The sequence below is a fragment of the Dunckerocampus dactyliophorus genome, chromosome 9, assembly GCF_027744805.1.
Source record: "Dunckerocampus dactyliophorus isolate RoL2022-P2 chromosome 9, RoL_Ddac_1.1, whole genome shotgun sequence".
Classification (NCBI taxonomy): Eukaryota; Metazoa; Chordata; class Actinopteri; order Syngnathiformes; family Syngnathidae; genus Dunckerocampus; species Dunckerocampus dactyliophorus.
In genome coordinates, this window is record NC_072827.1 from 28,833,946 (window position 1) to 28,855,747 (window position 21,802).

The 21,802-nt window shown below is 38.8% G+C and overlaps 1 protein-coding gene and 1 long non-coding RNA gene across 9 annotated transcripts in view; one reads left to right on the forward strand and one right to left on the reverse strand.

Moving 5' to 3' along the window:
• The window catches only part of tbl1x (transducin beta like 1 X-linked), a 39,276-nt gene extending 37,341 nt beyond the window's left edge, over nt 1-1,935 (reverse strand). The window contains exon 1 of the mRNA XM_054786560.1: nt 1,621-1,935. The gene's annotated coding sequence lies outside the window, so the exon portion shown is untranslated. The remainder of the gene's footprint in view (nt 1-1,620) is intronic.
• On the forward strand, nt 1,591-21,658 carry LOC129187388 (uncharacterized). Of its 8 annotated transcripts, XR_008572409.1 has the most exons (8): nt 1,591-1,999; nt 4,511-5,681; nt 5,850-5,978; nt 7,784-7,871; nt 8,574-8,598; nt 8,852-8,873; nt 18,633-18,730; nt 21,283-21,658. It is a non-coding gene; the product is annotated as an uncharacterized LOC129187388 (long non-coding RNA). The 8 variants fall into 8 exon arrangements; XR_008572404.1 differs by having other exon boundaries at nt 7,784-8,598; XR_008572402.1 differs by lacking the exon at nt 7,784-7,871.
• Nucleotides 21,659-21,802: the final 144 nt, after the last annotated feature.

The following is a 21,802-nucleotide window of genomic DNA, read 5'->3' on the forward strand; positions in this document are numbered from 1 at the left end:
ATGACCATAAATGAGAGGCATTAAAGACTTTCTGGGTACACACTAACATATTTAGTGAATGGGAACATTAAAGCAATTGGAAGGGGGTCATAAAATACTATTGTTCCTTTTAATGGCTGGCACTAAAACTGTTTCTTAAAATGACTGCAATTACGGGGTCACAGCAAATGCTCAACTTTGGAGGGTAAAATAGTCCACACGATGGTTAAGTAGGCCAGTGATAGGAAACCAGCATCACACCGTTTCCACGGTTCTAATGCAATGCAAACTAAGACGGTAAGTTTCGGATTCGTTGTTAAACGGCCACCAGAACCAGTGGGCCTTTGATTGGGTGAACTATTCCACCCGTTAGTGACTGCTACTGGTAAACAAAATACATTAACTATTATATTAGGGGTTAAATTAGATTGTATTTTGTCCTGTGAATCCAAACTATGGGTCTAACTTTTGGAATATTTATCACCTCAGAAGGTATTTACTGTGTATGTGCATATTGTAACTCTGGAATACCTATTAAAAGGATCAACTTTTACATGTCGGTGTATAAGAGATAAGAATTTTTGTTGTTGTTGAAATGGTACCTCTTATGTGTTTACATACTGTACCATCATATAGAAACATACAGATGTAACATTAGATATACTGTATTTAATAGTATCTGCACATACTAGATGTTTTAACTATGAAATACAGATTAAGATCTGCTCCTAATATCAAAGCCTACATAGTGATGTTTTTGTTGAAATGATATTATCAGTGTTTACATACAGCCATTAACGGGGTGTAACATTAGATATCTACACATAGTAACATGACGCGTAACATATAGTACAGTTGAATGGCCTTCCCTTCCCCCACTCGACCTAAAGTCTGCATGGCAATATAAACATGTATCTCGTTTCAAATGTAAATAGCACTACTTTAGATTAGTGGGGGCTGTGCTTCTAAGACAGTGTAGTTACACTTTGGCAAAATAACCTAAAAAAAGCTCTTATCTAACACAATTCCCATGGTTCTAATGCATTGCAAGTAGATCCACTCTTAGGTGTTGGTGTAAAAGTGGTTAAAATATAGAAGCCCACATTGTAGTGTTGTTATAGTATACATAGTATAGCATACAGTGTCATGGACCTATAGTACAGCCGGGTCGGGTCTCCTTCCCCTCCCCCACTCAACTGCTTCCTAAAGTCTGCATGGCAATATAAACATTCATCATATTCCCAATGTAAGTAAACCAAAAAAACTAGCACTAGTTTAGCGTAGTGGAGGGTTATAGCATTGTGCTTTTAAGCTAGTGTGCTGTTTGTCAACATAACCTTAAAATACTCTTAAAACTTATTTTTGTGCTAAAGAGGCTATCATAAATAAAAAATGTAAACGTCTCCATAAGAAAACACATACAATCACAGAGGTAAATATGGTTGAATAAGTCTTCAAATGAAGGGAATTAAAAGGGGACAGACAGGAATTTGAACACACGTGTGGAGTCAATGGGGCTATGAGCCGGTAGCCCCCTATCACCACCACACACACAACAAACACACGCACGTTTAGCAGCATAATAAGCATTTCTCTCTCACCATACACAACAGCAAATGTTAGTAAACGCAGGAACTTTACCTTTTTATATTATCAGAGTGAACTGGTTGTGTCCGCCGCCACCGCCTCTTCCTCTTCCACAAGGAGATCCTCCAACTTCAACAAGCTAGCGACGACTTTCCTCCCATTTTACCCAGCGTCATATTTCAAAATTCCGACCTCTGCTTTTGGTATATTCACTGGCCCTCTTTGTACAGTTGGAAGGAAGGAGACGGGGAAATTGGGAAATAATAATAATACAAGCCGAGTTAGTGCGTCGCTGACTGCGGGCTACTATGGAGGAGTTCACCGTTCACTGAGGACAGTGGAAGAGACAGCAGCAGCAAGCAGGCGCTGTGAACGCCAGTGGTGGAGAGACCTTCGACTACAACATGGAGAGGGAGAGAGAGCGCTAGAGAAGGTGGGGGAAGGGAAGTTGCTGCTGCTGACTGACCTTAAACCTGAATATTGAACACACACATATAGAGCCACGTACTGTATATATGGCTAGTTAATTAAATATGTCTGCCATTTTGGACCTCTGGTAGCCCCCTCAGCGGCCATGTTTGACTGTCTTCGTTGATTGTGCTGTTAAACAAGCCACTACACGATGTAGGTCTCCTAAATAGACGCCATAAAGAGATCGTGAGGTTTGTAACATTCATTGCTTTAAAATGTCGGCGTTTGTATTTGTTTTGAGTGTTTAAAGCTAAAGTAGCATGGCTTCATGCTATACAGTCGAGCCATTTTAGCAAGGCCTCAAGGCAGCTTCCCCTCCCCCCACTCGTGGCTCTTTTTCGCCTGCCTGGTCAACCCGCTGCTTGATGAATTCTCCTTTCGCCTTGCCCAGTCATTCACATTTGGAAAGTAAATAACAAGTTGACATCATTACGGCTCTACACTAGTGTGACACATTCCTTTGCCTACCGTAATCACCACACTCTATGCGCAACAGCTTTAGCCCTTCTTTCTCTCACATTTTCATTGTGTAGTACACTGGAGAATGCATTTTCTGGAGAAGTTGCGTGTGAATACTTAAGAATTGAAGCTGCGCTTAATAAATATCTTGTCTAAGAAAATTTTATAATGTGAATAGCTAACATACCCTAAATGAGCTGAACAGAGGCTGTAATGGATTGATTTGATTTGAGCAATGTGGAAATTTTAAGAATTCTCGTGTTGAATAGAGGGATTTGTGTTGTGGAATTACAAAAAATTGGAAATAATAGAAAATTGGTTAGCCTGAATGAGCTGGATGTTTTGGTGCGGGAATTGTTTGAATCGGTTTAGAAATGCAGATGTAGTGTGAATTGTCATGTTACGGCAAATGTGACGTTATGGGAAAACTGTTATCCAGAATGTCCCGAATGAGCATAATGGCATCTGTTAAGAAATGCGCAAGCAGTAAGAAATATGCTTAATAGGGAATTTGTGTTGACATGGCAAAACATGGCATTACCGAAAACTGGGAATTTTTTGAACATATTTTAGTTAAATTGTTAGCCCAAAGGTCCTGAATAAATTTTGACATTGGAATGGTTTGAATCATGCCTCTTTTAGTTTTCCTATCGCAAGCATATTGGAAAAAAATACTAAATGCCAACAATTCAAATTGCTTGATGTACAGTATTCCATCTTAATCAAGTAAGTACAGTAGCTGCATAGTTCAACTAGGATGGGTAATTTTAGTACCCTTGATTATTCAATACAAGTTATAAATACAAACACTCAAACCTGTTCATTTTCTCAAGTTGTGTTCTGCCCACTCTCGAAAATGCTGTGGGCTTGGCAGTGTGCCGTGCAGGACACCAGTTGCTTGATCTACTCTACAGGCAGAGATCATATTCTTTACATGCATTGTCATTTCAATCCAGAAAGTTATCACATGAAAAAAACAAAAACATTATAGTAATCCCTTGTTTACCGAGGTTAATTGGTTCCAGACCCGAAGTAGCATTCCTTATTTATAAATGGAATATTTCCGTTGTTAGAGCATGGAAAATCTGTTTACTACTTACTTTATTTCTAAATAAGTTCTTTTTTAACAGCATTAGAGCCTTCTAAACTTGAAATAACACCCCCATCGTCACCTTTACACTTGTATTACCCAATATAGTAGACATAATAACAGAAAATAAGCCGTTTAAGACATAAATAAGCCTCATGCTCTTGTGTGTTGCGGTAATTGTGTTCTGGTGGTGAGGACAGGAAGTGATGTCAGTGTTCAGAGTTGAGTTTTATCTTGGCACGCGTTACGGTCGCATTCAGCAGCCCATGTTAGAGATTATATTGTCTGTTATGAGATAATTCACACTTGCAATAAAAGCCTGATGTTCCAGCAATCAAGTCTGGTGCTTGTGTGTATCACAGAACATTACTGGTAACATTACTGACACCTACTGACCAGTGTAGAATACTACATATCATCCCCACTTCATTGAATGCGTCTTCTGAATGCCTTGTATTTGTATTTACGCTAATTTAGCCATTTTATATTTGAACATGCAGAATTAAGGCAAAAAACACGTAAAATTGCTTAAATATGTAATTTTTTTTACTAATAACAGGCCATATTCAACCACGAAACAGCATGATTTGTTAATATATTTTTGAAAAACCGTGATACTGTGAAGGTGCGAAATTTGAAGCGCGACGTGGCGAGGGACGACAGTATGTCAACTTGAGTAGGAGTGGAACACTTTACTCCTTATTGTTTGTGCTGAGCCACAGGCAGTTCTGGCACACACAAAATATGAGATGGCAGCCATGGTGACAACACAAGCTAAGACCTACAGCGACACAGCTTGGCATTCAACTGAAGAGCTTTACTGTGTGTCACACATTCTTAAACGGAAATGACACATTTTTTTTCTATGTTTATGTACATGAAAGGACTAACAAAAGACTAACAATGAATTTGTTTTGCTCTTAGTACTACCCACTGACCTCCTGTTTCCGGCATGCAAGCTCATTGATGCCTATTGAAGAGCTACACGCTGTCTTTTTAACATTAAGGTTGGTGCAAAAGTGTTAAGATGAAAGGAAAACAGAAGGGACAGGTTTGAGTACCAATAACACTGGACACAGTATGCAGTCACCAGATTTTTCCATCACACCAGTCACTTCATTAAGTACACATGCACTTTATGTTTGTTTTTTGTTTTTTTCACAATTGAAAATATTTCAGTTATTTATTAGTAGAAAGAATACCTGCAAGACAAATTTTGAAATGTAATAAAAATGTATTACATTACATTAATTACATGGAATACTATATTTGTTTTGTTGAAATATAATTACATTTGATTCAGTTACATTCAATCAGAGCTACATTACAAAAAGTCACATTGCCATGTCTCGCCCAACACACAAACAAAAGTAAATAAAAGTTTGTTTGTGGATGATTGGGATGATTTCAAATATGTTACTGTGGTGCCCCAGGACTGTTTATTGTTTTAATTCAGTGAATTGCTTGGTAAAAATGTTTTTTTAATAAATACATTTGTATTATTATATAGCCTTTCCATTTGTTTTAAATAAAATTAAACCAATTTGAACAAAATAATGCGTACTGTATATTAAATACAAGGCTCACTTTAAAATGTAAAATGTGCTTTTAAGTTTTAGGACATTCATTATAATACATATTTTTTTCTTGAGTTTAAATAAAATTACATTTGATTCAATAAAATTAAGAATTCACAAATTTTGTAGAATTATGTGTTCCACTTGTTAATTCAGAAATCAAACTCAATTACTATATATGTATTATTTACCTAGATTAAATATAAACAAACTAAATGAAATAAAGTAATGATTTTTGTATCGCAACTGATTATTTTTTTAATAATGAAAAAATATTTTAATCATCAATAAAAAAGATCTATATTCAGTATCTATATTAAATGCAATGTAATTGATTTTTCAAATCCTATTACATTAATTATGATATGTATACAGCGTTACCTCGCGGATTCACTGTTTCGCAGATTTTTTTTGTGTTTTGTGTTTTGTGTTTTTTTGTGTTTCTTTTTTTTTTTACAGTTTATGAACGCTGTTACAGGCCGACCCTGGCCCTTTAAGAAGAATTGCATTGTGGGCAGGTGAGTGTCTATCTCTTCCCTCTTGTGTCTGTCTGCACCGCCCATTATTTTCTGCGTCCTGATTGGCTGTAGACCATTGTCAATCAATCTCCTTCGTGCCGTCCTGCCATGTCTCCTGTGTCATCGCTAGCTTGCTAGCTTGTTAATGAATCTTTGGTTCGTCTGCAGCAGTATGTTTTAACAAGGATACAAAAGTGCTACAGTAGAGCGGAACGGCGCCAGGACGAAAAGGCATGGTGACAGGAGTGAAATATGCGTGGGGGACAATCATTTCTTCTGTTCATCATTCGAACGAAGGTTTGAGCTTTTGAGTGTTTAAAAAAGAGAGAAATGTCAGAAAATGTTATTACCTGTCTGAGAAAAGGGTATAAAGTGCACGGTGAGGGGTTTTACAGCCTTAAAACACATATAATAATTGTAATAAAATGAAGTTGGCTACTTCGCGGATTTCACTTATTGCGAGCTATTTTGGGACCCTATCCCTACCCTATCTAAAAGCGGGAACACTGTATATTCATTTTATTAAATCAAATTTGTTTACATCACATTAATAATAATTCCTCCAAAATAATAGGGTTTGTTGTATCATGTAGTTTCTCTAAGTTTGTCCATTTTCTGTGAGTGGCATTTGTAGTCGTATTACAATTAGAGCTGAATTACTAAAAATGACATTTGTTTCTCGCTCAACACTCAAATAATAGCACATCCCTCCATGACTGCACTGTACTGTCTGATTGTGAAATAGAGGACAATGTTTTTTACAGCTCTTATTCTGGGGCAAATGGACCTGTGGAAAACACTTCCAATGTTTGTTTAAGTAAATGAAACATTAGCTAATTGCCATGTGTCACATGAACCAATGGATGCCTCATTTTACATCATCATGATCTTGTTATAACATAAGCTTTTTGCAGCCATCAATCCTGAATTGTCAGCCTGATTGGCACGCATGACTTCTCCAAATCCCCAAATTTGTTCAAGAATTCATGCACTCCCTCCCCCCGAAGCAGCACTGTGCGCTTCTATTGGGTGGTTTACGGTAGGAGCACTTCCTGCCAGAGTAGGGCTGACCTAACAAAGAACAGGTTCAATGTGCCTCCCTTCCCCCCGCTGATGAAGGTCACATGACCTCTCTAGACAGCACTGAGTAGCAATGGTAATATGTAAGGGTGGGGGAAGGGTGCCTCTAGACAGTTATGGAGATATTAGGGCCCAGGAAGGCGTGGAGGTGGAGGTGGAGGTGGAAGTGGGGGTGGGGGAGGGGAGACAGGGAATATCCAGTATCTGTTGACATATTGGATTTAGTTCCTTCTATTTCCAGTGCAATGAGAGCAGCCTGTTCGAGATGATAGAAAATGAGGCTTGAGTGTTTATGTGGAGAGTGAGAAGAGTGAGCTTTGTGTACTCAGTGTACAACAGCTCCCCTCCCCCACTGCTGCCATCTCCACCGGCTAGACATGGTTTCTGTGGCGCACTGTTATGTCATAGCGCGCACGCTTGTCTTCCAGACAAAGCAAAGCAAAAATAGACAGATTATTTGACATGAGACGATTAAAAAAAGATGTGCGGCAGTCCACAAATGCACACTCCTTACATACAGTACACTTTTGAATTTGGAATATTTCCCTTTAGGAGGAAGCCACATTCCTCCCCGTATCACGTACAACAAACACACCATAATCAAATTCCTTTGACAGTGCGGGGGGCAGGGGAAGAAGGCGGGAAAAAGCTGACAGATGTCAGAGATTCCAGGGTCGAGGACAGGGGTCAAGGGTTGGCGACCTGGCCATACAGCGTGCTCTCTGCCTCCCCCGCCCTTTTCCTCCCATCTCCAGTACAATGGAAACCAATGACTTTACAATGTTTTCTTCTTACAGTGACTTTCAAACCACTCTGTCTGAATTACCCCAGCACTTCGATTCTATGCTCTTCTTTATTTCTGTGAAGCTAAAACCAAACAAAAAGAATTCATTTCAAATACATGCAGTGGAAACCTCGAACGTAATGCTCCTGAAGTCGTACAGTTCTGAATTATTGAGAAGAATATGCCTCTAAAGTCGTGTTTTGCTGTTTACTGTATTTGGCTGTTTTGTTTTTTTAAGATGCTGCCACAAAAGGGTGCTGTCACAGAGATCTCACACAGAGATAGACGTCCTAATTTTTTCCACATGACTGTATGCATTTGTTTGTGTAAGCTAACTCTTCTACTGCTGAACTGTTGTGCACAAAAGGGTGGAATTTTGTCAAAAAAAATGAACCCCTGTTGTGTTGTGTTGTGTTAAGATACGATAAGATAAGATAAAGTATGCCTTTATGAGTCCCACAAGGGGAAATTTTAGGTTTGGATTAGCTTGAGATTTCTCACACAGCTCAATGCGTGCTATACAAAACACCCACTTTAGGGTGTTTAGCTGAATCATGACAAATTTTGGTACGCATCTGTAGGGGACGGACAAGTGCATGTGTGTAAAATTTAGATTACACTAGGTCCCCAACTTACGAACACCCGACTAGCGAACACTCACGGATACGAACACAAGCCGACTGGTCTATATTTTATTTTATTTTGCCTTGTAGTCAGTCGCTCAATCAGTATTTATACTGCTACTGTACATGCTTGACCAGTTGAGGGCACTGTGACACTGCTAATGCAGCCTTAGAGCAAATGAGACCAACAGAGGAAGAGTTAGACGCTGGGGAGATACAGTGTAAAGCTAAATGGAAAGCTAAATTGTACAACCCGGACAGAGCGTGTGATGAAAGTTTATGAAGAGTTAATAGGCCTGCTTAATTCTACACCACCCATTGAACACTACCTCTTTTAGAAGAGTCTAACGACGACGACTTGTCCTTTTTTTCAATATCTCCTCCTCCAACTCCTCCACAACGAAGTATGCTCGGCGACTCCTCTTCAAAGGTAAATAACATTTATCATTACGTATTATTATATCACTTTTATTATTGTTTTTTTCATTAATTATCCTCGTTTAATATTACTACTGCATCCAAACTCATATTTACATACATACGCATATATGTATATATGTATACACGTACATGTAGTACCTATATCATTGGTAATATTACCTTTTCCCCTACTTAAGAACGATTCAACATAAGAACGGTGTTGTTGAAAAAAATAGAAAACTTCTTTGCAAACATCTTTGCAGGGTCATGGACGGGAACTATAAGGTAATTGCCCATAAGTCATTGACCATTTGTAACTGTCATCAAAACATGTCATCAAAAATCATTACATGCTGGCATGTTTTCCAAAGCATTTTGACTACAAAAACAACAATAAAGCTGAAATAGACTGTTCATCAGCTGATCCAAAGTTTAAGAACATAGCTCAAAAAAACATAAACCCCTTTAAAATAGAAATACAATGTTTAAAAAAGGACTCTGTAATGAATAGTTGTGCCATTCTTGTTAATCACCTGGTTTGGGCATGCTAGATGCCAGTGTTTCCAGGAGGCTACTGCAAATGTTGTTCTAAATGGTGAAGATGGCTTCACGGAAAGCATCCACCGTCTAGAACTGATGTCCATTTTTGTAAACTTCTCTTTCCATCCATCCCCAAATGTTCTCAACTGGATTTAGATCAGCGGAACACACAGCATGGTCCAAAAGAGTGACATTATTCCTCTGGAAGAAGTCCTCTGTCAGGCGGGCATTGTGAACTGCAGCGTTGTCCTGTTGGAAAAAGTCAGTCATTACCACACAGATGAGGGCCTTCAGTCATGAGGAATGCCCCTTGCAACATCTCCACATAGCCATCAGTCGTTTGACGCCCCTGCACAACCTGAAGCTCCATTATTCCATTGAAGGATCATGATGGCGCCCCTTCCACTGTGCTGTGTGGGAAAACATCTCAGGCGGGATCTCCTTGTCATGCCACTAATGTTGGAAGCCATCAGGACTGTCAAGGTTATATTTTTTCCTATCAGAGAATAAAACTTTCTTCCATCTTTCAATGCCCCACGTTTGGTGCTCTCTAGCAAGTTCTAAGCAGGAAATTCTGTGGTGTTGAAGAAGACATTTTTTGGTCTTAAAACCCTTCTTGAACAGATGCTGCCTAATGGTGAGTGGACTGCACTCGGCACCAGTAAGAACCTTCATTTGGGCTCATGATCATCCTTTGTTTTGACGGACAGCCGGATCATCTGGCTTAAAAAGAGAAACCTTTTTTGCCTTTGTCATCAAGAGATCATGACAGTGAAATACCTGACAGAAAATGACATTGAATCCACATTTTTGCCAAGATGTTGGCTCTTAAATGCTGTGGTCTTCAACTTTTGATCAGCTGATGAACAGCCTGTTTCTATTTACTGGTTGTTTGCAATAAATTGCTTACTCAAAAATGTTTTTTGTCTCACTCCCATTACTTCTTTTTTTCATGTTGTAGTTCTACTTAGAACCTCCTTAAGATCCAACAGTGCAAATTCTTGCAAACTTTCAACTTGTCTAAAAAATTTGATCAGGAGTGTATAATATTAAATGTTACTTGAACAGTGCCTGCATAGATGTTGAATGTTTTTGTGATGTGACAGTTGGACTCTGGAACAGATCATTTCTATTTCCAGTATTTTCTTTGTGGGGGAAAAAAATTCCATAGGAAATATGAACAAAATTGAGGTCAGTGGGCGTTCTGGAGCAGACTGACTGTAGAAGTTCCACTGTAAATGACATTGACATAAATCAAAGTAGGTAATTTCTTCTTAATTTCTTCCTTAAGAGATGTATGAGAGGATTACTGCCACTTTAGCACATGTAAATATGAAACGGAAGCACTGAGCACAGCTCAAGGTGAAAAATTATGTAGACTTAAATGTGACCGTCTGTCGCCTGTTCAGCACTAATGAACACATGACAACTACACTGACTGTGGATCATGTGATCTCTTAAAATGCTACTAATTCCAAGACACGTTTACAGTAGGTTCAAAGCTGTCGATGCTGCATGGTGTTTATGCAGCCTAAACATTACAGCCTGGTTTCCATGGAGACCATTGTCTGAGTCACAACCTCAATATGTTCCTGCTCTCAAATTAAATTTTTTTTTTTTTTTTTATGAATTCAATAGTTTAACCTGATTATGACATTGTGATACACGCCCAGATTTTCCTTAGTCTTTGTGTCACTGCTCATTAGCCTCCACAGAAATCAGGTTACTCTATTCCCCAGGATGGGGGCGTAAATAAAAAAACAAAAGAAAAAAGAATGGCCCACTGTGTGTGATGTTGAGTTGGGAGTCATCCTTTGGTGACACTGTATATGGAGAGGGATAGTGAGGGGGGGGATGGGTGCTGTGCACAGTGCAGTGGGTGCATGCTTTGTCAGGGCGCCATAGTGCTGTGTAATAGGCCTGCACTTAGCCAGACAACAAGTACAGCATTGTGACACGTCAGTCAAACACAATCGCCCTGTACTGACCTCAAGGGTCAAGCGATGACTGGTCCAACATGGCCACCACGCGACTGGACTGTAACAACGGCAAAGAGGGTTATGTGTATGTGTGACAAAAAAATGAGGAAGTCAGTGAGTCCCTATTTAATCACAATATAACTCATTTCAGTTGAAGAAATATGACAATAATGTAAGGGGTGTGCAAAAAAAAAAGGTGTTAAAATATACAGTGCAGTATTAAAATGCGTCCTATTTTCCATAAGAATTGTGTGCTTCAAACGACAGAAAAAAGAAATCACACCGTTACATTTCCATTGTTGGGTTTTAATGCTGGATCATCCCCTGGAAAATATATGTGTGTATGTTTAGACACAGCGCGAGAGAGAGAGAGTGCATGCGTGTGTGGCATCAATGTCCGGGGTCACAGTGCCATCTCGTGGCCTAACACGGTACTGTTTTGGTTTTGAAGCGGCCAATGTATACAGTAATATGATACACTGCTATTCAACTAAATTGTTCCGGGGCCACATTTTAGAAACCTAAGTACCTTTCGCTATTATTCTTTATTTTTTTGTATGATGACAATAATGGAAGGCTTTGTAACATCTATTTGAACTTTTACTTCCCAAAATGTGAGTTAGGTCATAAATTAAGACGAAGAAGCCCTATATTTATGCTGGTCAAAGCTCTTCCTTGTGACGGGAGTGCTGTGCTGTTTTTCAGGACCAACTGCAAAAAGGCTATTCAAAGATCCTCTATATGACAGGAGCTCTCTGGTGTTTTACGTACCTACTGAAAAAATACAAGCCACATATCTGTATGTCAGGAGAGTTCTTCTGTTTTTTTGTTTTTTTTTAGGAATTAATGCATAAAGGATGTAAGGATCTATGATGCTGTAAAAACTATAGCCAAATATTCTCTAAATGACAGGAGTTCTTTGCTGTTTTTAAGTGCCTGTTGCAGAAACACTACGTAGTCAACAATCCTCCATATGACAGGAGCGCTCTGCTGTTTTTAAGGATCTGCTGCAAACCCGCTATTCATAGATCCTCTATATCAGGAGTGCCACGGAGCGCCGAGACACTGCAGATTTTCTTTCCAGCCGGTCACTAAAGCAGGTGATTTTAATTACCTCCACCCCTCCTTCAATTTGAGCAAAGGAGCTCATCAATTAAATCACCTGTTGGAGAAACCTGCAGCATCTCGGCCCTCCATTGACACACGTGCTCTATATGATAGGAGCTTTATGCTGTTTTTAGGAATCTGCTGCCAAAATGTTGTAAAGTTTTGAACTGGACTCACAGGCCATTCTGATGTCTTTTGAGGTCTGGATTTGGCCCACGGTTCACCAGATGAATTGGTATACTGTATATGTGCAGTGTTCTTCTATATAAACACCAGGCCACCTTGTAAAATGGTGCTTCAATAATATGTGAGAAAATACAAAGAATATGTCATCATTTGACTTGATAACCACTGCGGGACACTCAACTATCAGTCGACTATCACTGTGTACATTTAAGCCACAATGTAAGTTCACCACGGGGGTGTCCAAACTTTCTCCACTGATGGCCACATATTGAAAAATGAAAGGGTACAAGGGCCATTTTTTCTATTTTGTCGTATGCTAGGAAGCTTTGTGATATAGGTGGAGGATATGAACTTCGGTCTTTGCTCTTTTTTTCCTCAATTTTTGCTGTTGTTTTGTGATTTTCAAATATATCAACTTTCTTCTTAATGAAGCTACTATTTAGCTTAGTTGGGACTCTGCTAGTCACCTCGTTATTGTTTGCTGTCGTGTGGATTTGTTGCATTTGCCGTGGATGTTTCCCGCCTGCCTGCTTGCTTATTGCATTTTGGTGAGCGGTTTGCTGGCCTCTATAGCCAGGCGTGGCCCCTCTTTTTCCCTGCATTAAAAGACTTGATTGATTGCAACTGCACAATGTCCTTGAATCCTGGGGTGGCGCGACATGATATAATAGCGGAACATGACAATTCCCATATTATTATAACTTTTTCCCCAACCTATTTTCCCAAAAATTACAACTTCATGTTGTTTGTTTCACATAATATAACTTCAAAAATTGTTTCTTTAATATTTCAACTCTATGCTACTAAAACAACATAATGTTTCCTCCATATTACGAGTTTATCTCGTAAAATTGCAACGTTTTCTCTCAATATATTGACTTTATTCTCGCAAAATTGCAGCTTTTTAAAAAATGTCTGCTGTTTTTTTCCTCCCTATTTTTCAACTATTTAAACTTTCTTCTTGTATATTTTCCTCTCATAATTATGACTTTATTGCCACAACATTTTGACTTTATACTCAGAACATTATTAACTTTTCCCATGACCTAATTTTCCAAAAATTACAACTTCATTTGTTGTTTTGTTTTTCATAGTACTGTATTTACTGTATTACGACTTTTGAAAAATAACATCTTTCTTTGACATTTCAACTTTTCTATGAAAATTACATTTTTCCTCTTATGTTATTCTCTTAAAATTACAACTTTTTTTTCTCCTTTTTGACTTTCTTGTGAAATTATTGCTGATTTTTCAATTTTGCAGTATTTTCTTTTCTAGTTTTCTTGTTAAATTCTATTTTTAGAATGTGCTGCGGGCCAATAAAAAAAGCAGCAGTGGGCTGCAAATGGCCCCCGGGCTGCAATTTGGACACCACTGGTTTAGCACTAAAGTGTGGAGTTTTTAGAAAATGTAAAAACCAGCTAAAGACGCCATCATTTCACAACACCACAGTGTTATCCTACATGGAAAAATAAGGACATTTTGGAGTTCTTTTTGCAGGAAACGTTAGCAGGAGTGGGGGGCAAAAAAAAAAAAAAAAAAGAAGAGTTGAATGGACAAAAGAGCAGCTGTCCGGGCACACAGCCTATCTAAAGAAGTGAAAATGAGACACAATATTTGGATAATTCCGGGACACATCCCGACACGGTCACGGTTCACCTGAAAACATAGCAGAGCGCAGCATTAGAAACATGAGTGACTTAAAGAAGGACAGCAAATGGACTAGATCTGTGTTTATAATGGAGTCTGACACTTTCTCAATGATGCGACTCTCTGTGGCAGCCATGTTAAACAACAGGACCGCTTGAGGGATTAACTGAACACATTTGCGGCATTTATCTCAAATATACTACTGGAACAGGATACACATTATACTGCGAAACAGCTTAAAGATTGAACACAATCAATGGAAATAGAATTCATGAGTTCAATCAATCCTAAACCTGTCATTCAAATGTAAAAATAAGTCAAATTAATGTCTCGATATTCAGTGGCAGTTTTAGATGTGGGCCATATGCCTCTATAATGTAAACAAGGAAGTGAGGATGTGAGTGCGCCATTCAGCGACACATTTGAATTGGAATTAGCATGATTGCAACATTGCGGAATCCCGGAGGCGGTGGTGATTTCTGGCATGTGCATTACCTATGAGCGCACAGGGCTACATCGATGAAGGGGCAGCATGCACCCCCGCCAGAAAAAAAGAAATTGCACAGTGAAGCCTTTTTGAGTCAGTGAAGGTCTATGTTGATCTGTGTGCGGAATTAGCACCTCCCTGTGGCTGCGTCGACTATGTGATGAGCACAGAGAATGCGGCGCCCACGGGGCGGAGGGGCACTCACAGGGCGCCATTGAAGCTACAACTGCTCATGCCTCTATTCAATTAACCCCAGAAAAAAAATCAGCAAATTTGAGGAGTTGCAAATGCCGAATTAATTGCAAATATGTGGGGACCCACTGTCTACTATCTCATTTGTGCCATATGAATTGATACAAAAGTCTAAATGCCAAAAAGTCCCCTGGTGACCTAGAAAAGCTAATAACTACTAATAAGCGCCGGATGTTTACGGACCAAAATTAAGTTTTTAATTCATTTATGGGAGCGTGTTCGTAACGAGGGCCGCACGGTGGTCTAGTGGTTAATATGTTGGCCAACACAGTAACAGTCTGGAGATCGGGAAGACCTGGGTTCGATTCTCCCTTGGACATTTCTGTGTGGAGTTTGCATGTTCTCCCTGTGCGTGTGTGGGTTTTCTCTGGGTACTCCGGTTTCCTCCCACATCCAAAAACATGCAGCTTAGGTTAATTGGCGACTCTGAATTGTCCATAGGTATGAATGTGAGTGTGAATAGTTGTTTGTCTGTATGTGCCCTGCGAAACCGAAGTCAGCTGGGATAGGCTCCAGCATGCCCCTGCGACCCTAAAGAGGAGAAGCGGTATAGTGGATGGATGGATGGTGTTCGTAACCACGAAACTCATGCCAACATGTACTGTATCCTGTAGTATTTTGTGGTTATGTATTATGCTGACATTTTATACTTTATGAGCACAAATTTTAACCCACTTGATGAGGTCTCTGCAAAAAAACTGCCTATTTTTGGAGAGAAAAACTAGAAATGAGCATGTTTTTCCAAAAAAAAGTAATGAAAAAAAATCTGTGAATTTGGGTAGTTGCGAATGCTGAATTAATTGCGAATATGTGGGGCACCACTGTCTACTATCTCATTTCTGTCATATGAATTGATACAATGGTCTAAATGCCAAAAAGACAGTCCCCTGGCGGTCTACAAATAACTACAGGGTCTCTCATAAGCAGAGAGTATGCTGGACAGATGCTGCATTTAAAGTATCACGAATGATCAGCATCCAGCAGCTTTATCTATATCTGCATGCGCTTTAAAAAGTCCTTGCTCTGTTGTGAAACACATGCATGTTACACTTGCAGTACTGTTGTTTACGATGAGCCCATCAGTGAGTGGCATTGCTTGCTTCTTACCGCTATTACAACAGTGGTTCTGTTGCTGCTGTGTTTAAGAATAACCACAACAAACTTTCTCATGCACTCTCAATCAGTATTAAACAATGAACTTGTTATATAAGATAAGGTTTATTTTCTCTTTACGGTCAAATTCCAAATTGTACAAAGCCAGAGGTGTTGGACTTTGCAGGTTCCACTGTATAATGTTTTATGGCTTGACAGAAAGGGGAAAAACCAGTCAGCCCAATAACACATAAATATGTCTTCTATGTGTCTTGGCTTTTCCCAGCTTGGCATGTGATGAAAGCTCTACAAGTGAAAACTTTGTAGTTGTCAGAAATGGATCTTTTAATTTAGTGTCAGGCGGACGATTAGCCTAAAGCGCCTTTTTCACAATCGAAATCACTCGCATGGTTGGAAGTGTTTCTTTTTTTGTTTTTGTTTTTTAGACGCAATATAATGCCAATGCTATCAAGTGCATTGTGGACACGTGCTTTGGTGGTAGTCTTTGAACCTTTCTTTCACTTATGTGCAAGCAAGCACTGGCCTGTTCTATGGAGCAAATGCATGATGGGAGATTAGATCTGTTATGTCACACATGCACACATTGTTATTGGATATAGATGTTTTACACGACTGCACATCCCCGCTATTCATTCCATGAGTTTTGGTGTGAGTCGGATTTTATACCTGAATGAACACTTAAGTCACTCACACTGTACACAGAACACATGAAGGACAGCCTTCTCCTGAATCAACATAAGGCTCAGTGGGATATTAATTCTGTTCTTCCCGGCCAAAAGCACGAGCAACCTTTCAATCCATTTTGTTATTTCTGTCGCTTTTATAGGAGCAGATCCTTTAACATGTTCAAGGCTACAATCTTTATCCTTTAAGATGGTGGCAACAGTTGAACAGTTAAGACCAAAAGTGCATCCAATATGTGTTTCTCCTCTCTCAAGAGCTGTATGATGTTCATTTTCACTTCCATGTTGATGGCTTTTCTTTTCCTTGGCGCATTTTCACCAGAAGAGCCTTCCTTACACTTGGGAGGCCTAATGAAGTGCAAAAAGCGATGTTGTCCAATCTGTGCATGAGGCATACACTGCATCTTTGCAGCTTGCAGCACGTGCTGTAACTAGTTCTCGAGCGAGTCAAGTGTGGGGACCAAAATTAAGGTTTTAATTAATTTATGGGAGCGTGTTCGTAACCACGAACCGTAACACGCAACGCCACAACCCGATGACCACGTGCAGCGACTTAGGGCGGCAAAAGGTTTTCCTCACTGTAATCCAGAAGTTCAACCTTCTTCTTCAGCATTACCTTTTTCTGGCGCCTGGGTTTCTTTCCAAAGTCCTAAGAAGGCGCAGGACGTTTCGGCGGCATCGCCGGGCATAAACACGAAAACTCACAGCAAAAACAACCACTTTGACCACTTGCAAATGAATGAGAGATGTCCCGCTTGTACGCTGGATGCTCCTTGCCTGTGGATGTGGTGCCACCAGCAGGAAGTACAAGCTACAAACGAAAGCGCTGAGCCGTTCAAACCTCATACCAACATGTACTGTATGCTGGTTATGAGATGACTCCCCTGCGGATTTGGGGAGTTGCCAATGCTGAATTAATTGGGAATAGGTGGGTGATCTGTCATATGAATTGATACAAAGGTATAAAGGTATGGCTGTCACAAATAGTGCGTTAACAGCGGTAACTCATATATTTCATTAATTACGTTAAATGTTTTAGCGTAATTAACGCACGCGCATCATGGCAAGCCACGGCTCTCTATTATGATGACAGATGGTGGCGCAGTGTAGCTCCCCACAGAGTCACACAGTGTCTGATGTTCTTTTAGAACTCTATTCTGACCTGAAGATATCAGCAATCCTCAACTCCAAACAAACACATCTCTACTCCATTCATTGTAACAACTCTGTCTCACCGCGAGGTGCGTTCACGGACACTCCAAAATAATATGGGTGGTCTAAATCAACAGAAATGCAATGAAAATCATTAAGTGGATATTGTCATCACTCACTGTGTAACTCCTAATGCGGAAGTAGAGTTTGCTGCATTTAAGTGTGCTCGGAAATCCCAGAAAATTCACTCAAAACGTGATTTCAACTTAAATGACGTGGCGTCTTTGAAAGCCACTCCTCATTGCTCATAATTCAAGTCTGATTCAAATATTCTGCTACAGTATTAAAGAAGCCAGAGTTAGGTAAATAGATTTTCAGACATGTGTGCCATCTCTTAACTTTTAAGTTGATTTGGCACTGTTAATACATACAAACATATATAATCCTGCCCCGTCATTTATCTTTCTTTCAATAAAATAGAGTAAAAGTGGGCATATTTTAGACATAATAATAGTAATAGTAATGGTTGAATTGATTTTGAACATGCATACAAGTTACATTGGAATACATCACATAGTACAATTCACTGTTCTACATGTCCAAAAAGGAGTAGGAAGAAGCAAAGCTTATTTAATCCCCTCCAAGAGATCCAGTGTGGCACAAAAAACTGACCTTGTGAAACTTGTACCTATTTGGTATTGGCACATGCAGGTTAGGGTTAAGGTTAGGGGGTCTACTCTAACGCGCCAAAAAAACCCACATTATGCTGTGTATTTACATCATATGCAAGCCAATGTATACTGTATGATCATGCAATCAAATTGTTAGCATACGTCATGTAATTGTGCTGTGATGTTTGCACTAATATGGAATATGGTTTATGCTTGGGTCAAAGGTCATCATGCCGTCTTCCTGACGGCCCATGCAGGCAATGGCGTGGAGGGTCTGGGCGGGCCCACTGTCTGGAGGAGCCCTGAGGACCGCACACAGACAGTAAGTTTCCTTCACTGTGCACACTATAAACCCCCCACAGCACACATGGCTGTAATAAGGCAACAAATTAAGCCATTATGCTGCTTTTAAGGTACACACACATCCGTGTTTAAATAGTTTAAAGACTAGCGAGATATTTCTCTCTCCAAAGTTCCACTGTTTGCTCTGGACCACCAGGGAAATGGGCGTCCCATCATGAAAGATTTCTGGGATACATTGGCTTACTGTATGTACATTTATTGGCTTTTTTTTTAATGAATGACAATCTTGGCTTTGTGGGAGATTTTGTAATATTGCAGCTTTATTCTCTTGAATGTCATTTTTGTCCTATAAAATAACTCACTTTCGTAAAATGTCATATTTGTTCTAATTACAAATTTATTCTTGTAAGCCTACCTTATTATGACCTTCCTCTCATAATATTATGACTTCATTCTCATAATATTAGAGCATTGTTTTCATCATCCAGGCCACAGTGAGCCGCTTTCTTGCAATATTACAACTTACCGTACGTCTGACTTTTTTGTTGTTAATTGCTCTTTTATTATCGTAATATCACGTTATTTTGACATCATTTTCATAACACTACAACTACTTGTAATATTACTTTCACTATATTTTGTCATAAAAGTCTGGGAAATTAAGAGATTGCAACTTTGCTAATATAATACTACAACATCATTCTATTGAATAAAAATGCCATAATTAACTTTTTGTTATAATACATCTATTTTTATAATAATAATATGAATAATTATTTTCATTATATTACGCTTTTATTCTCATTAAATTACTCCCTTTCTCGTAACACTTTTCTAGGGCTGCAGCTACTATCCTCTTAGTCGATTAAGTTTTGATGAAACGAGTAATCAGTTAGGCCCTAGATCAGGGGTCGGCGACCTTTACAATCAAAAGTTCCTTTTTGTCTCCTCTTCCAGGAAAGAAAAATAGTAATGATAAAAATAGTCATCTTTTTGTTAATTGTACCTGTTACAACAACAGAATTCAACTAACAGAAGTGCAGAGTGAATGTGCAGGCCTACTTTGTAATAATATTTGCGTAAAATTCAAACAAAATGCAGCCAACTTTAACATAAAAAGCCCTCCATTTGCCTACTGGGGCCTCCTGCCCTTGACTGTCTTTGCAGAGAGAGGCATTTGTTTCTTTTTCTGAATCATTTCCTCTTTATGTTTTTCATTCGGAGAATATATGCTCTATTTTTATGAACGATTCTTGAATGTACAGTGGTGCCTTGGTTAGCGTCATTAATCTGTTCCAGGAGGTCCACACAAACCGAAATGGGCTCTAACCAAAGCAAATTTTCCCATTGAAAATAATGTAAATCCAACACATTTTATAGACAATAATTATAGATTTACATGCTGAAAGTGAAATAAATAATTACAAATGACAACTGAATGAACAACTGAACATTTAACATCACAACAGACTCACTCGTTGCAGGCGTTTTCTGTGTAGATCCAGCAGCCTCATGCTGACAACAGGTTAGCTCCGGCTAGCTTCTACGAGCCGTTTCGATTTGCCTAAAACACAAAGATAATAGGTCTGCTTTCATTGATGACTAAGGAATTTTTTTTAAAGAATCACAAAAATCAAAGGATATTTACATTTTAAAATGAAAAAAATTATGAATCGAAGACCAAAATAGTTGACGATTAATTGGATAATTGATTAATCATCAATTAATTGTTGCAGATCTACTAATTTTGCAATATTATGACTATTCTCACAATATTCCAACTTAATTTTAGAATATTACAAATGTTGTGTTACCATTGCAACTTATCCTTACAACGTATACTCGTAATATTGGAACACTTTTTTCCCCCCAAGTAACTTGGTTGTTGTAAAATACTTCTCGTAATAATGCAGCTTTGTTTTAGTTATTTTATCACTTCATTCTGGCAATATTATGACTTTATTCTCAGAAAACACAACTCTTTCTCATTACGTAACTACATTTAATTGTGTAGAATTAAATTCTCATCATGTGGGTTTTTTTCCTCGTAACAGTATGGCTGTTTTTTCACTTTTAGTTGCGGAAACACTTGTTTGCTTGTGTTTGTGAGCATTTTCCCCATCTTTGAATGTCTTGTTGCCAAGCAAGGGGTCAAAGTGTTTATTGAGCAGGATGGCAAGCTAATTAATGATGGGGTGTGTTTCACTCCCACTATAAAAGTTCATTGAAATAATAGGGCTCGCTCAGGGAAGTTCTCCGTCGACTGACAAAAGCTGGAGTGTCTTGTAAACTTTCTAATAAACAAACAGGATTTCCAGTTTTTCCAACTTGTTCTCTCCATACCGTAGGCAATGAAACGGTGCCAGAAGTCGGGAGTCCATCTTGAGGAATTTTAATCAGGAATGGGTTTTTAATAGTTTTCCATGTGCAATTGTTTTTTCCAAGCTACTGTTAAAGTGAGAGACACATAAAAAGAGAGGAGGAGAGGGTTTCCCTGGGAAAGCCATATGTGAACTGACTTAACCTGCAAAAAACGCTAACGGCGCTTCGTCTTCTTTGTGGTGTCATCAGTAGATGGCAGTAGGGGTCACCTGTCTGACGACCTGAGCAGCACTCCACGAGAAGGCATGGCAAACACTGGGAAGTGGACACAGGAGAAACTGTGCACATATTGCAAAACAAAAAACAAACAAAAAACCCTCATCCACGCATTTGCTCTTATTGTAATATATAAGTACATATATTTTAGAAAGTCATTATATTCTGCAAACATAATTGTGCTCTTAAAGTGAATGGCAAAAAAACACAACATTTTATAATATTAGGAGTCTTTTCTTGTAACATTAAGGTTTTTGTTGTTGTTGTTAAAATGACCACTTCTTTTCTCATAATGACTTTATTGTTATTAACTCATTACTTATTTACTCTTGTAATATTCGGACTTTCCTCTTACATCTCATGTTATGTCTTTATTCTTGTAAAATAAAAGCTTTTTGCTTATAATATATACTTTTCTTGGAATATTATCATTTTTTCTTGTAATATTATTTTTTTCTCGCAATATTAGAATTTTTTCCTCATAATATTATGA